Below are 14,481 nucleotides of genomic sequence, written 5' to 3' on the forward strand. Positions count from 1 at the left end.
GCTCAATCAGTCAAGCTAAGTCAGAAAACTCTGTCAAACCCATTTATTTTGTGATTCACTATGAAGAAATGGCCACTCCTAGGTGACAAACCAATCCTAAAACATGACTAAGAGGTAGGCTTACATTAAAGGAAAAAGGGGGGGGGGCAATATAGCTAGTGCCCAATTGTTGTATGCTGGTTACTTACTATTTATAGCAACTCCAGGTATAGAATTTTTAATAGGACATGCAAGGTCCTAAACAGTCACAAAGTACAGAAGTACAAGGAAGAAATTCAGAGGTCAAATGTAATCAAGCTGACACAAAATTAACATTATGTTTTTAATATAACTAGCAGGTAAATATCAGGTAATTTACTGTTCCCTGAAGCAAATCAAGACCATCCTGTCATCAGATGTTTTTCATAAGCATTTACAAACTACCACCTCTTGCTTAAAATGACAAAAGTACAAATATTTTAAAGGACACAAAGCATAGTATTTAAACATTCAATTTATCAGAAAAGTAACAGTCTTAAAGAATAGACAGTAATCATGAAAAAAATACAGTATATTATATTTTCCCACAAAATATGAATATATACAAATCATAAAGTTCTCGATTTCCTAAGAAATTCTTGTTTTATTAAGAAAACTTGACATAACAAAAAACAAGAAACATTTTCTTAATAAAATAAATATAGGCAGATATAATCTTTATTTTGAGGGCACTCAAAGTTTTCTGTTAAAGGACCGGCTTAAGATCTTATTGTTAGTTTTTTTGGCCCTGCCTAGCACTGGCTGCTGCAGGCAATTTGAAAGGAACCAGTGGATAGAAGCTTCTTCTGCCTGCTTGTCTCTCTATCTGTGCCTTTCAAAAAAAATTCTAAAATTGGATCCCAACAGGCAAGATGGCGGAATAGGCAGGAAGCACACTTAGTCCGGGGGGAGAGAAAGTTTAATATAAGTGGAGATACTGCAGGGTCAAGGAAGAGTAGGGGATGAAACAGCAGAGGAAACTCTTCCGGAACTAGTGATTCACAGTGGACCTGCGTGGAGAGCGTGGGAGCCCAAGTTCGGGACACCAGCGGCAGACTCAACGCACCAGCGCTGGAACGCGAGGTGAGCCGAACCACAATAGCCCGAGACACCAGCAGGCAAGCGGAAAGAGGAGGCTAGAGGGAACGAGGCTTGAAACTCCGTGGGGAAAAATTCACCAGGCTAACTAGAAGAGAGAGAAAAAAAATAAAAAAAGTGACTGATACGGACACAAGTTTCTCTCTCTCCGCTCACCTCTCAAAGGCGAGCAAGACAGAGCAGGCGCCATTTTGGACATACGTCATAAGCAGGGCGACCTCAGGTCTGCACCAGCCCTGAGCCTAGCAGAAAAACCTGACTCTGTGGGGAGGGGTGAAATAACAGGAGATTAGCATCTAACTTGGCAACCCAGTGGGAGACTGCAGGAGAATTGGAGCCCACACTGAGGGCAGCAGAGATTCCCTGTGTGGTCCTTGGGAAAGAGCTTCCGATCTCTGGCTCCTGTGGGTATATCATTTGCCTGCTAACTACCTCCAATTACGTTCAGCTGTGCGGAATTACTTCCCTTTTAAATCAAAAAAAGAAAGAGAGATTTACCACACCTAACCTGGGAGTGTCATCCTTGACACACCCTCAACCCTGAGGAACCAAACACAGCTCTCAGTCCACACTCATCTCAAGCCTCTAAGGCTCCACTGAAAGCAGACAGTCCACTTAATATAGAGCCATAGTGTAACAAGAAAAAACACCACAGTGAAGAAACCAAATATCTCCAACATGCCAAACAACAAACGCAAAAACCAAGCTAACAAGAACAAGGAAGAAACTATGACACCCCCAAATGAAAAAGACACCCCAATTCAAGATTATGAAGATGATGAGATCGAAGAAATGCAAGAAGCAGATCTCAAAAAATTGATAAGAACATTAAGAAGTTCTCAAAAACAAATTCTTGAACTACAGAAATCCTTCATGGACAAGATAGAAAATCTCTCTCGTGAAAGTGAAATATTAAGGAGGAATCAAAATGAAATGAAACAACTAGTGGAACAAGAAACTCTGATAGTGACTAGAAATCATAATGAAATGAAGAATTCAATAGATCAAATGACAAACACATTAGAGAGCCTTAAAAACAGAATGGGCGAAGCAGAAGAGAGAATATCAGACTTAGAAGACAGAGAACAGGAAAGGAAACAGGCAAACCAAAGAAAAGAAGAAGAAATTAGAAATCTAAAAAATATTGTCAGGAATTTACAGGATACTATTAAAAAACCCAACATTCGGGTTCTAGGAGTTCCTGAAGGCATGGAGAGGGAGAAAGGATTAGAAGGCATTTTCAGTGAGATACTAGCAGAAAATGTCCCAGGTTTGGAGAAGGACAGAGGCATCTTAGTACAGGAAGCTTATAGAACCCCTAATAAACATGACCAAAAGAGATCCTCACCACGACATGTTGTAATCAAACTCACCACAGTGAAACATAAAGAAAAGATCCTAAAAGGTGCAAGAGAGAAACGTCAGATCACTCTTAGAGGATCTCCAATTAGACTCACAGCAGACTTCTCATCAGAAACCCTACAAGCTAGAAGGGAATGGCGAGACATAGCCCAGGTACTAAGAGAGAAAAACTGCCAGCCCAGAATACTATATCCTGCAAAGCTCTCATTTGTGAATGAAGGTGAAATTAAGACTTTTCATAGCAAACAGAAACTGAAAGAATTTGTTGCCACTCATCCTGCCCTGCAAAAGATGCTTAAAGATGTGTTACACACAGAAACACAGAAACATGGTCACCAATATGAAAGAAGGTAAAGGAAGGAAACCTCACAGCAAAAGATCACAGGAAGCTCAATTTCTCTTTGACATAGAATTAAACTCTGATGCTCTGTTAAAGCAATGTGTTACAGTAATCTATTATGTTCTCTTGATGTCTGTTAAATTCTAATTGTTCAAAAACAGCTGAATTTTTATTAAGAGCTATGGGTTATTAAAATATGTGCTTTTTTCAAAAATTTGAATAATCACCTTGTAACAATGATCAAATTTGGTCTATGTTATGTCATGATTTTAAGGAATCTTATTTCAACCAGATATTTTGGATTTTGAGCCTTCTTGGCATTCTTGACAGGCATTCAAAAAATCAAAGTTTCAAACAATCTGGTCTCTAAAATTTCCAGTAAATCCTGGACTTTGGTTTTTCCAGTTTGGGCCCAACTGAAAAAAATCGAAGGAACTATGTCTCTCATCTTATAGAGACACCAACTAATCAGGCTATTTGGATTATATTAGAAGTACTGTCAAGATGTGGTGTGGTACCAAACTTTAAGTTTCTATAACGGAAAATGCTATTAATACAAATGGTTGAGAATTAAAAAGTCTAATGATCTTGTGTTACTAGATATGATAGTTATCTTAATGAGAAAGCCCCAGAGGCCTAAAGGGTTAAATACTTGTAAAATCCTACAGGTGCTTTCAAAAATACTGTGAAGTAAGCAAGTGCCTCTTGTTGGCTGATGAGTTTATAATTTTAAACATGGCGACTTAAAGTCTTTTGTCATCCACAGTTATATATGATTTGCTGCTCATAAAACTAAAGCGTTGTTGGTTCTGTGTTTAGCTGTCTTCCTATAGGTTCCTATGGACTTTTTCCAGCCACTTCTATTGTATTCAGTACTTTGGGATGGCTCTGTAAACAGATGAAGCCAATAATGTATTAACAGTACCAACTGAGAGAAAGTATGGTTAACTGAGGTTACTAAAAAGAAAAAGCAATTCAAATCAATTGGCAATCTACAAAAAGAGTTAAAGATTTTAAAAGCTATTATTAAAATTGCTATATTGGTCTATTATGCTATATTATATGTGTGTACATATTGTATGTCCACATGGGGAAATTTTATTAAGAGTTTTATTTTAAATGGCTTATAGATAAGATTGTCCATAAATTTAAGCTGCTAAAATCAATCAAAGATACATTTTAATTTGTGGGACCTGAATCTGTGTATCATATGTTTTAGACTTGTTGGTAGAAAGAAACTAAAAACATTTTAGATGGTTGTGCTTAAGTTTACTGGCTAAACAAACTACACCATGTTAGATATTTAAGAGGTGTTTTCAAATACATGATTCTTAAAATTTATAGAAGGCATTGGACCTTCTGGTAAATGTTTTCTTAAGTTGTTATCTAATGGTTGAAACGGTTTGCTAAGTATTCATGTGATATTGCTATTGTCAGCAAGCGATCTAGGACTTGCTCCCTCATTTCTCTATTCTAAGCCCAACTTGTTCTTTCATTTCTCTATTCTCTTCAAGGTAGGAAACTAATTCTATTATGAAGGAATCTGTAGGACGCACAATTTAATCTTTAGACCTTATAAAAGAGATGGCTAACATTTTTCTGCAATAGCATAGCCAAAATAAGAACTCAAATAATAGTCTCATAGCTAGATTCACTTCGCCATCAGCGAAGTATACAGTAAGTAGAAAAAACCTCCCTTTCAGACCAAAGGGAAAGAAAGTTTTAAAGTGAGAATATAATTTTCCTCATGGGCATTGTCTACCTTAGAAAAACTACTACAGAACATGCCTGTGACTATAGACTTGTAGTTCAGGCCACCGAAGATTAGAGATGGGAAACGGGCACTCCCTTGACTTGCATCCTCTGGTCTGCTTTAACACAAACCAGGAGGAAAAGAAAGCTAGGCACCAGAAGCAATGGGTGGCAGGCCTATTAATGGCTGATCTGTACAGTGATCTGCCCTCAAGGAGACCCAACAGGCCAGTCCACTGCAGTGGCTTTCAATGTGGTAAGCCTGGGCTTCAGCAGAAGTCAGCTTGTGAAGAGCCCTGGCAGCTCTGCCAAGAGTTGGATCACTGGAAATGGACCTGCCCTGGAGTCGAAGGACTTCAGGTCAGAGCCACAGATCTTATTAGCTCTAAGCTGAAAAGCCCTTCACTCAGCCCAACTTCCAAAGTGACCACTGCAGCTGAGGGGATGGTCAAGTAGGGTCAGCAACATTGAAGGCAGAACTATAAATTTCTTGTTAGAGATGCCACCTGCCTTTACCTGGCCAGCTCTCCTCCCAGGCCAGCCAAGTAATGAGAGTCAACAGAGTGCCTTCCCCTAGGAGGTTCACACCTCCCTTAGGATGTACCCCATGTGAAGAGATAGATAGGTCTGGGCCTCTGAATTTACAAGGCCTAAAGCCCACCAGATTATTATCAAGCCCCTTCTATCAGTTTCTATTTGCCTCTCAATCAGAAAAATTACTTGTAGCTTAGACAGCACCTTTCTTAGCTCCTCTAATAATGACTCTGTCCTTTGTTCTAGACCCTGTCTAGTGCACTTGGGCTTCATTCCTTTGTAATCATAACCTCTACTCTACCACCAATGGCTCTACTCCCAACATGTGTGTACTGATGGTCCTCTTCCCCACTTAATGCTGTATAATTGTTCAAACCTGGTAAATGCCACTCTTAGGATCATTGGTTACTATCCTCACTCTGTCTTTTATGACCTTGTCTAAATATGATCAGAGTCAGCAAACTTGGAAGGCTTCCATAGCCTTGGCAACTCATGACGACAGCCTAGGATGGTTACTGGCGCCATAAACTAGAGTGTCAATTTGTTGGGTCAACAACAGGAGCCACTGTGCACTTGCTCCTCATGTGGGATCTCTGTCCTTAATGTGCTGTACATTGTGATTTAATGCTATAACTAGTACTCAAACAGTATGTTTCACTTTGTGTTTCTATGTGGGTGCAAACTGTTGAAATCTTTATACTAAATTGATCTTCTGTATATAAAGAGAATTGAAAATGAATCTTGATGCAAATGAAAGCGGAGAGGGAGCGGGAGGGGGGAGGGTTGCGGGTGGGAGGGAAGTTATGGGAGGGGGAAGCCATTGTAATCCATAAGCTGTACACTGGAAATTTATATTCATTAAATAAAAGTTAAAAAAAAAATTCTAAAAAAAAAAAAAAAAACAAAAAGATCTTATTGTTAAACCTTAAGAGACCAGCATTGTAGTGCAATGGGTTAAGTCGCACCTGTGACACTAGAATCCCATGTGAGCACCAGTTGCAGCCCCTACTGCTGCACTTCAGATCCAGGTCCCTACTAATGCACCTGGGAAAGCATCAGAAGATGGCCTGGGGCCAGTGCTGTGGCACAGCGGGTTAAAGCCCTGGCCTGAAGTGCCCGCATGGGATGCCAGCTCGAGTTCCAGCTGCTCCTCTTCAGATCCAGCTCTCTGCTATGACCTGGGAAAGCAGTGGAAGATGGCCCAAGTTCTTTGGACCATGCACCCACATGGGAGACCCAGAGGAAGCTCCTGGCTCCTGGCTTCAGATCGGTGCAGCTCCAGCCATTGCAGCCACCTGGGGAGTGAACCATTGGATGGAAGACCTCTCTCTCTCTGACTCTACCTCTCTCTGTAACTCTTTCAAATAAATAAAATAAATTTAAAAAAAAAAAAGAAGAAGAGATGATGATGATGATGGCCTAAGCATTTGGCCACCTACCACCCATGTGGGAGACCCAGATGAAGCTCCTGGCTTCTGGCTTCCACCTGACCCAGCTCAGCTACTGCAGCCAATTGGGGAGTGAACCAGCAGATGAAAGGGGTGTGTGTGTGTGTGTGCGTGTGTGTGTGTGTGTGTTCCTCCTTCTCTCTATAATTTTACCTTTCAAATAAATAAATAAATCTTTTTTAAAAAAAATGCCTGTGAGCAGGCCTTTGGCTTAGTAGTCAGGATGCCAGTAGGGGGGTCCAACTGGGAGTACCCGAGTTCAGCTTCTGGCAGCAGTGATGGCCCATGTAGTTGGGTTCCTGCCACCCATTTGGGAGACTTGGATTGAGTTCTCAGCTCCCAGGTGGGGCCCCAGCCATTGCAAGTATTTGTGGGGTGAATTGGCAAATGGGTGTTCTCTCTACATATGTATATATGTATCTGTGTGTGCATGTGTATATCTGCCTCTGACATTTAAAAAAAAAATGCTTTGAGGCCGGCGCCGTGGCTTAACAGGCTAATCCTCCACCTGCGGCACCGGTACTCCGGGTTCTAGTCCCGGTCGGGGTGCCAGATTTTGTCCCGATTGCCAATCTTCCAGGCCAGCTCTCTGCTGTGGCCCAGGAGCGCAGTGGAGGATAGCCCAAGTGCTTGGGCCCTGCACCCACATGGGAGACCAGGAGAAGCACCTGGCTCCTGGCTTTGGATCAGCGCGGTACAGCGGCCATTGGAGGGTGAACCAACGGTAAAGGAAGACCTTTCTCTCTTTCTCTCTCTCTCACTGTCCACTCTGCCTGTCAAAAATAAAGAAAAAAAAATGCTTTGAATCGTCACTATACATTTATGCATGCATAAGTACAGGATATATACATGTGTATGTAGACATAGAATGTGTATATTATATACAGTTTATATATGAAAATATTTTTATTTCTTAGTAATAATTGTACATATTTATGGGCTACAGGGAGATATTTCAATACATTTATACAACGTCTACTGATCAAAACAGGGTAATCCATATTTCTCCTTCTCCTACAGTACTTTATGACTGGAATCTTAGGGCTTCTTTCTTCTATTTGTTCAAACAATATATACTAGGTTATTGTAAATAAATATGCATTTCTATACGCATTCTGATACATTACAAAGAAATTCAACCTAAAATGAATAAACTGCAAATAAAGGTTCCATGAACATAAACAAAACAGAGGATATTCATTTTGAGGAATAAAATATATTCCTCTAGTGAAATGGTTATGAAAATAGTTTGGACTAAATTAAAATACTAATCAACTCTTTAGGATGGTCAATAAAAATTTTGCCACAAGAATTCCTGAAATGTTCCTGTCTCAATGAGCCCCAGCCATGAAATTTACCTAAAGTATCTTATTTCACATTTCCCACACACAAGAGAGAAATCAGATCCTGGTACATTCTACAAGCCCAAGGATACTAAAATTGACCCACGACCAATATTTCAACAGAGGTAAACTTTAATGATAAAAAGGAAAGGGACTAAAACACATTCCCTCTTCATTCCACAAAACCTAGTAGGTTTTCTGAACTCCTATACGGCATGTCCTAGAATAAAGCTCTTATGAAAATATAAAAAAAAAAAGCTAATTAGCAGATCATCCAACAACTGCAGAGTATTTTTATAGCTGTTATCAATTACTATCTTCTCTTGGGGAAAACATTAAAACCAACGGGAACCTGAAATGTGAAAAAATTGAGATGAGCTCTACCTAAAAGCTCAGCACTTCTTTCTATTAGGAACTCTTCTTTCAGTGCCTGGTCATGTATTAATAATTTTTAACTTCAACCTTACACATTCAAAAAAGAAACTAAAATAACTGAAATGCTAAATAACTGAAAATGAAACAACACTATTGGACAAAGTACAAATTAGGGAAACTTAACATTTCCATATCTGTAACTCTTTTACAAACCTTTCCTACAGAAACACTCGGGTAAACAACATAATTTTAAGGATATTTTCTAATATAGAAAAATGGCAAAGAACCCAAATTCCCAGCAATGGGAAATTCTTTAACCTTTGACATATCTACTCAATGCAATACTACACAGCCAGAAAAAAAAAAAAAAAGAAAAGAAAAGAGGAGGAAGTTTGCATGTACAGTCATGGAAATATTTTCAAGTTAAAAATGAAGGGTCCCCATGTGTGAGGCCTGCATCCCACAGTGGAGCACTAGTTCAGGTCACAGCTGCTCTGCCTCTGATGCATATCCCTGCTAATGTGCTTGAGAAAGCAGCCCCTGCCACCCATATGGGAGACCCAGATGGAGCTCCTGGCTTCAGCCTGGCCCAGCCTCAGCTGTTGCAGCCATTTGAAGGAGTGAACCAGCAAACAGAAGATCTTTCTCTGTCTCCCTGTCTCTTTGTAACTATGCCTTTCAAAAAAAAAAAAAAAAAACTAATCTTTTTAAAACTAATAAAAATCAAGTTGAAAGTTGTACGATATTACCCCAGTTTTTATTAATAATCACAATAGTAATAAGTATATTTTTATAAGTGAAAAAAACTCCAGAAAATATATATTTATAGCAGTTTCTCCAGAATATTACAGGGCACTGTAACTTTCAACATCAAATATTTCTGTAATGTTTGGATTTTGAATAGTATGTATTACATGTGTAATCAGAGAAAGTATTTATTTTTAAAAAAGTTTTTAAAATAAAAAATTTTTAAATAGTTTTATTTTAAGTTAGTGATATATTGGGAGAACGGGAAGAAACTGCATTTATAAAGAAAATTGAAAACTCAGAGTATTAACTTTTATAATAGCTCTAAATATCTCCTGCTGCTACCTCTCTTTTAGAACAAAACAGTATCCTTGCTCTTAAAAATTAAGCAACATATGGATACTAGGAAGGCCCCCTTAGCTCCTCCCCTTCATGACAGCTTCCAAGGATAAAAGCCCAAATTCCAGTATTTACCAAATTTAATCAAACAGCACTGTCAGCTTCTAAATAGTTGTAGACAAACTACATACAGAATTAACAAAAAAAGTTCAGATTTTGCAGACTCTAAATATACTTAAAACATTTTCGTAATGGAAATATGAAAAATTGGAGAAAACTGCTTTTTAATTCATAGTCCTGTCACCTTTTCAAAAACTATAAAAAAGTAGATAGTAACGGGGTCGGCACTATGGCGCAGTCGATTAATGCCCTGGCCTGAAGTGCCAGCACTCCGTATGGGTGCCGGTTCAAGACCCGGCTGCTCCACTTCTGATCCAGCTCTGTGCTGTGGCCTGGGAAAGCAGTGGAAGATGGCCCAGGTCCTTGGGCCCCTGTGCCTGTGTGGAAGACCTGGAAGAAGTTCATGGCTCCTGGCTTCAGATCGGCGCAGCTCCAGCCGTTGCAGCCAACTGGGGAGTGAACCATCGGATGGAAGACCTCTCTCTCTGTCTCTGTCTCTCTCTCTCTTTGCCTCTCCTCTCTCTGTGTAACTCTGACTTTCAAATAAATAAATAAACCTTAAAAAAAAAGTAGAGAGTAAGAGGAAAAAGAATTGACTTAAAAGGTAAACTGAGGAACTACTAACATGGGGAAAAGTTCTCTCTGCCTGGGAAAACATGAGAACTTGTGCTGGGAGAGTGGTCTGTCTGTACAGTTACATGACCTTGGGCAATTAAACTCCTATACTCAATTTCCTCATCTGCAAAAGGGAATAAACAATCTCTATGGTCCCTACCAGCTCCAAAATTCTAACAGATACTTGTCAAAGGTTTTTTAAAATAGACATGCACACAGTATAAAATTCCATCTAATATTATACTGTACAGAGCAGACTACCCAAGCAGTAGAACTCACCCAAGTTCTAGTCCCCCAGAAAAGGCCCTTCACTTCTTGCAGCTATTTCTTCTGGCAATTACTCCATATTTATAAATCATTTGCTTATATTGCTATTTCCTGGTTTTTTTCCCCCCCATTTTAGACATTACGAAAAGTTCCTTACTTAACCTGTTAGGACATTTATTCACTCACCACTCTCTCAAATTTAACAGAAGTTGGTTCAATTTTATTTAACTGCTACACTGTAAAAATGCTAAGGATATGAAGAGTACAGAGACAGACACACACACACACGCACGTGCGTGCACATACACATACACACACACACAGAGTCCTATTGTCCTGTCCCCACATGAGCTCACATTTTGGTTAATAATATTCCATTTCACATCTAACCACTTCACAAAATATAATAAGGAAAAAATTAAAAGCATGGTCTGAGTCTACCATATACAGGATCAAAGTATGCCCATAAAAGTCCCTTATTATCTCTAAATCTCATCTCTTTTCCTCCTACGTAGTCAAGCACCCATTGCAAAATACAAGAATCACAAATCACAAATGTGGCATCTGCAGAAGCACTTCGTTCATCGTAAAACACTATAGAAATGTCCACATCAGTCATGCCCTTACTAAAAGATCCCTATAAGAGAAGTCCCAGTATTTTGGTCACTCTTGAATGTTTCCCTAACTGAGCTAAAAACTAAGTTGGAACTTGCTGAGAATTAAGGTTCTAGTCCCGGTCGGGGCACCGATCCTGTCCCGGTTGCCCCTCTTCCAGGCCAGCTCTCTGCTGTGGCCAGGGAGTGCAGTGGAGGATGGCCCAAGTGTTTGGGTTCTGCACCCCAGGGGAGACCAGGAGAAGCACCTGGCTCCTGCCATCGGAACAGCGCAGTGCGCCGGCCGCAGCGCGCTACCGCGGCGGCCATTGGAGGGTGAACCAACGGCAAAAAGGAAGACCTTTCTCTCTGTCTCTCTCTCTCACTGTCCACTCTGCCTGTCAAAAATTAAAAAAAAAAAAAAGAATATGTAAACTGTATTTCAAGGCTAGAATCTGAGGGTCTACATCTTCAGTGGGCCTATGAGACAAATGTACACAGAATAAATGTCAAGTGCCTATGCAAGGACCAGAGAAAACAATTTGGTTTTATATTTTCAGGGAGAGGGGAAGTTCTATATCAAACTGTATTTTTTAAAAGCATAATTTCACCTCTTAGAGGAGTTTCTTCCAATATTTACCTCTCTTTAATATTTTTATGCATTTAATTGAGAGGTAAAGTTACAGAGAGAGAGAGAGAGGTCTTCCATCCACTGGCCGATCCGAAACCAGGAGCTTCTTCCACGTCTCCCATGTGGGTGCACAGGCCCAAGTGCTTGGGCCATCTTCTATTGCTTTCCCAGGACACAGCAGAGAGCTGGATTGGAAGAGGAGCAGCCGGGACCAGAACTGGCACCCATATGGGATGCCAATTGCACAGGCAGAGGATTAACCTACAGCACCACAGCACTGGCCCCTACCTCCATATTTCTATAATAACATGTTTGTAAAGCTGCTTCTTGATTTGTAGTCATTTTCTACCAATGTCTTATTCTAGAAAAAAATTTTGCAGGGTCAGGCATTTGGCACAGCGATTAAGACACAACTTGGGACACTTCATCCCATATCAGAGTACCTGGATTCAGTCCCAGCTCCACTTCCTATTCCAGCTTCCTGCTAATGCACACCTGAGAGGCAGCAGATGACGACTCAAGGACTTGGGTTCCTGCCAAGCACGTGGGAGACCAGGTTGAGTTCCAGGTTTCTGGCTTTGACCTGACCCAGCCCTGCAGTTCTAAGCATATGAGGAATGAACCAGAAGATGGAAAATATATTTTCTTTCTTTCTCTCTCCCCTTCCAAAGAGATAAAAATTTAAAAAGAAAGAGCCTTGCAGAGAACGTGCTGTGAAGTACATACACTTGGGAAGCAGAGTACAGAACTGTCTAGCACTACTCTGACTCTACAGATAGAGAGAACATTCATTTTTAGTGCTCACAGGCCTCCAGCAGAAGTGGTACAACTTAGTATCTTTACGTTAGGGGCAAGGAAGCTAGCTGGGAAGTTGGACCTAAATTATTGCATCACTCTAACTCACTCTCTGGATCTACTTTAGAGATGCACAGTTTCTCTTGCGTTTTTCATCCAGCCATACTGTTTAATCCCACTCCTAAGAGCCACAGGACAAAATAAAATGGGACCCCAAACTTAATTTATTTCAACACAGGCATGGACACAATTCTTATGAGCTTTGTGAAAAGAGATTGATTAGAGCTACCAGAAATCAGCCCTTAATTGTCTGAAAAGTTATCCAACGCTAAGGAGTATGCTCTATTAATGAGTAAATTTATGGACTGAATTTTCCGCTCAATTTGTGTCTAAAGAACACCGAAGTTCTACAAACAGTAGTTTCAGAAAACCCAGTCCTGTCCAACATCAGGTGCACAAGTGAACTTGAGGTCAGGCAGGTGACCCTGACATGCAAGCACGGTACATTAAGAGAGGAAATCTTTTCTCTCGTTAACCAACAGGATAAAGGTGATTAAGCAGGAATTATTTTTCAGTGACCTATATAATTTCATCAGGGCTGCTGTGCCTATTAGCAGGGAGCAGCTGACCTCTTAATGAGATGAATTTGATAGCACAGCCTTTCCAGAGAAGCAAAGGGCGCCGGCACAGCCTACATGGAAGCAACAATTGGCAGCAGGTTCACACTCCTCTCCTGAACGCCGTCTCTTCCCCTCAGTATAGGGCTCTTTTCCTCTAGAGGAAGATCTTTCCCGGCCCTAGCATTCCTGGGGCTGCAGCACCTGCTGACTGACGGCAGCGGGACCTGTTAGGAACTGATGGGTCCAGGCGGCTGGAACAGAACTGGGCTAATTCACCAGACCTGCTCACGTGATTCCCAAAGTTCCAGACTGAGAAAGCTACCGCCCCAACCAACACCTCTCTCTGGCCCGGCTGGAAATAAGACAGCAAATAGTTCTGCTCACCGGCCGAGCGGGGACTGACAAGGGAGCGTTGCTGGTGCCAGGGAAAACACGGATAAACACCCACTATCAATCAATCAACCACCACAACCTGAACGCAGTTTCATCAGAGAATTTAGGAAACTGAGCAACCGCCACCCAAGTCCTCACAGCAGGAAAGTGCCGCAAACCTCCGAGCCGCACCGCCAGGAGGTCTGGAGAGGAAAACCTGATCTCTACGCCTTCGCCCGTTCCTCCCGCGGGACCCAGGCTCTCCGGCCCCAGGGACCGAGAAAAGGGGTGGAGAGCCCTGATGCCATCTTCCTCAGGCAAAAACAAGCCGTCCCCTCTCCCCCAGGGTCAGTCACCGAGTACCGTCCCGTCCCGGAGCCCGCAGCCCGCAGCCCTGGAAGCCACCTCCGCGCTGCCGCGCCCCGGCCCGACGCGGCGACTCCCAGCGGGACGATCCCCGGCCAGCGCCTACTCCAGTACCTGTTCCTGCGGCCCAAGCCGGGAACCCAGCAGGGAGAGGAACTGGGGTTCTCCCTGCCCCTCCGACCCCAAACAATTCCTCTTCAAACGCAAAGCTCGGGTCAGCTCGCCACGTACCTGGGAGCGTCGCGGCTCCTCCTCACCGCGCTGTGTGGGACTCGCCGGACCAGCGTCTCCGAACAGCCCAGAAAGTTTATGTCACAGCCCCGGGGGACGCGGGCCCCCAGAGCCGCCACCCACGCCAAGGCGCGGCGAGGAAGGCAGAGGCGGCTCCTCACCCCGTCCGGAGCACCGTGTTCCGCGCCCCGGCTGGACGCCGCTCCCAGCTCTCGGCCCAGGTCCTCCGGGCCGGGCTCAAACTCCACAGGAGTACCGCGAAGAAAAAGGTCGGAGCGCAACTTTCCGACGGTGCGTCAGCGGCCGCCGGAGCCGTGCGAGTACCGGGCTCGCCCCCGCCCCTCTGCGCCCTCGGGAGCGCGGGCGGGGCGAGAGCCGCGGCGGGGCCCAACCTGCCGGGCGGACCCCGGGGAGCGCGCCGCCGGCCCCGCCCCGGCCCCGCCCAGGCCCCGCCTCTGCCCCGCCCTGGCCCCGCCCCGGCCCCGGCTTCCAGGTGCGCCCGGGAAACTGGCCGA

General features: G+C 42.8%; 1 protein-coding gene across 7 annotated transcripts in view; it reads right to left on the reverse strand.

Annotated features, from left to right (window-relative positions):
* Window positions 1-14,279, reverse strand: part of FHIP1A (FHF complex subunit HOOK interacting protein 1A) — a 307,163-nt gene extending 292,884 nt beyond the window's left edge. For all 7 annotated transcript variants that reach the window (XM_062199501.1, XM_062199496.1, XM_062199497.1 and 4 more), the window contains exon 1: window positions 13,967-14,279. The gene's annotated coding sequence lies outside the window, so the exon portion shown is untranslated. The remainder of the gene's footprint in view (window positions 1-13,966) is intronic.
* Between the last annotated feature and the right edge of the window lie 202 nt (window positions 14,280-14,481).

This window comes from Lepus europaeus, chromosome 8, assembly GCF_033115175.1.
Source record: "Lepus europaeus isolate LE1 chromosome 8, mLepTim1.pri, whole genome shotgun sequence".
NCBI lineage: Eukaryota > Metazoa > Chordata > Mammalia > Lagomorpha > Leporidae > Lepus > Lepus europaeus.